The 2,550-nt window shown below is 35.7% G+C and overlaps 2 pseudogenes; both read right to left on the bottom strand.

The window, feature by feature from the left end:
• Positions 1 to 205: 205 nt before the first annotated feature.
• On the bottom strand, positions 206 to 1,141 carry LOC110226257 (annotated as a pseudogene).
• A 110-nt stretch (positions 1,142 to 1,251) lies between these two features.
• Positions 1,252 to 2,550, bottom strand: part of LOC110226256 — a 2,500-nt pseudogene continuing 1,201 nt past the window's right edge.

The raw sequence follows: 2,550 nt of genomic DNA, 5'->3' as shown, positions 1-2,550 counted from the left end.
TGTGTGATTTTTTTTTTCTTCTTTACTCTTTTTATTTTATAAACTCAATAAGTTCTGCTTTTATATTTATTTTCTCTAAGACATTGTTTTAGATACAATAATTCAGTTTTTATGACGATATATGAGTTTTTGTTATAACCAAATCTGCTCTGTTTTAGAAACGATAATTCAGTTTTTTTAAGATATATGAGTTTTTGTTATAACCAAATCTGCTCTGTTTTAGAAACGTTGCTTGTAATGTTTTACGGTGGTACGTAACATGTAGAAACAACACAAAACAACACACACGTGTTGCTCTACGTACATGAATATTTAAACAAAATAAGTAAGATGGTCAAACTCAATTATAAACTAACAAAAGCTCCATATCCGTGGAAATTTTTGATTTACTTGAAAGTGACTTAACAAAAAAGTGAATTGAGAAATAAAAAAGTCTCGTAAATCAATAAGTGTATGTTTCTCACTAGATCTCTATTGTATCATAATCTATTTGTGGAGGTTCATACTTTGCCATTCGATCAATGAACACAGGATCAGATGCTGCTTCCCATAGATCAACTGCAATCCGCTGACGTGCATGTTTAATGTTGACATCATCCAATATATCCACGGGAAGGCCCATAAAGTGACACTCGATATATTTGAGAGCATACACTCCACAATCACAACGTGATTTATTGAGGCCAGGCGGCACCGGAACATGAACGAGAGTATATGGAGACAATAGTAGATTTTTCCCATATGATTTTGTGTGAATTTCCTTGAGAATTCGTGGGATGGTGATTGCGAATGCCTCCACATTTCTTCTATGGTTGTGACCAGCACAATCGAAGATATCAACTGTTCTTTGAATGAAGTTAATGCACAGAGAAATCCAATGATTACCATTGACATGGAGCGGAAAGTAAATACGGTCAAAATCTGATCTCCATTGTTTTCTTGTCCTCCCATGAGGAGGTAACTCGCCGTTGGCGTAATCTTGGATCAAACTACTCCATTGGTGGCTTCGTTTATTTTTCACAAACTTTGTGTATTCGTTGTTGAGTCGCATGCCAAATGAACAGTCCATGAAACCAACACGAGCTAAGTCCAATCGCCCTAAAGATGATTTCTCCCGAAATAAATACATCGCAGCATCCATATCCTGAAAAATATTAAATCATTTAATAATCAGTGTACCCCAACTTCTTTGTAACACTAAGTATGTAATGCAAAGTAAATGACAATCGGTATAACGCACCACGTTGCTAAGCCATTCGTTCGCTTTCAAGAGTCGACCGAGTAATGCTTTATTGATAACACTTGGACCAAAATTTAAGTCTCTGAAAATGTGAAACCATGAGAATTAAATCGATTGGCAAAGCATAAAATTCTAATAATTTTAGAGAAAAATAATGGACTTACTGGTGCTTCATATTCCACTCCATAAAAGCATTCCATCTAGCCTCAGAAACAAATACCAATACAGCATCCTTGTCGTTTTTGCCCACGTCAGGAATATGTTTACCTTCGCTTTCAATTTCGATCAGGCTCTGGATTTTATTGCGATTCAAATTTTGTGTGGAATCAAATTCGGGTAGCTGTGATGGTTGAGATAAGTGTCCCATGGATTTATCTAAGAAGTCTTGTGTACCAAAACTAAAGTCTAAAAAGTCATCATCTAAAGACGTCATTTCATTCTGCCATTGAAAAAGATATAACGAAAACATTAAAATACAACAAAAACCGAAAAGAGCATGTTATAATAAACAAAGTAGGTGAACAAAATAAAGATTTATCTCTTACGTACATACCACAACTTTTCTAGGCTGATCTGTTCGATTGGACGGTTGCGAGGTTGTGGATCTCGTTGTGATACTTGCAGTTGCAGATGTGGAGACCAATTTCTTCACTAGTGCTATATCATCCTCTAGTTTTCCCAATTGTGCTTTAATCGTCTCAAAAGAAGAATCAAACAATGCTTTAAGAAAGGACTTCATTTCGTCATTTAAAGCTCCATGTGTTGCTGCTGCTGCTCGTTGACAAAGCAACTTCTTTTTGCGTGTCTCTGCACCGTGATCAGATTGTTTCTTCTTACTCCTCATCATACCAGAGACATGGTTCTCTTCATTCCCATCTTCAACTAGCTCACTCAGATGATCGACCTCATTCATGTCTTCAGTTGCAACATCCTTATCTGCGACATCATTCTCTTGCACATTCTCAATATTGTCGCCTTCTATATTATCCTCTAAGACACTTCCCCAAACATGGTCTCCAAAATCATTCCCAGATTTGATCATTTCAATCATATTATCCACTTCACCATCTCTGATTTCATCAGGCCATACAAATTCTTTGTCATCAATGAACTCATTTCCTGAATAAGAAATGAATGGATAAAAGACAGCCTACAAAACATAACAAAAAAATATTAAAGAAACATTGGAACCCTACGAGGCATAATAGTTTCATATGCAAATAATTGTCTGCATCACGTTAACTACCAATAAGACACACATGTTTAAAACCCCTAGATCTTTAAACTCTTAAACTTAAAATAGAGAATTG

This window comes from Arabidopsis lyrata (genome assembly GCF_000004255.2).
Source record: "Arabidopsis lyrata subsp. lyrata unplaced genomic scaffold ARALYscaffold_152, whole genome shotgun sequence".
Classification (NCBI taxonomy): domain Eukaryota; kingdom Viridiplantae; phylum Streptophyta; class Magnoliopsida; order Brassicales; family Brassicaceae; genus Arabidopsis; species Arabidopsis lyrata.
Note: the sequence above shows the minus strand (reverse complement) of the source record. Positions and strands in the feature narration are given on the sequence as shown.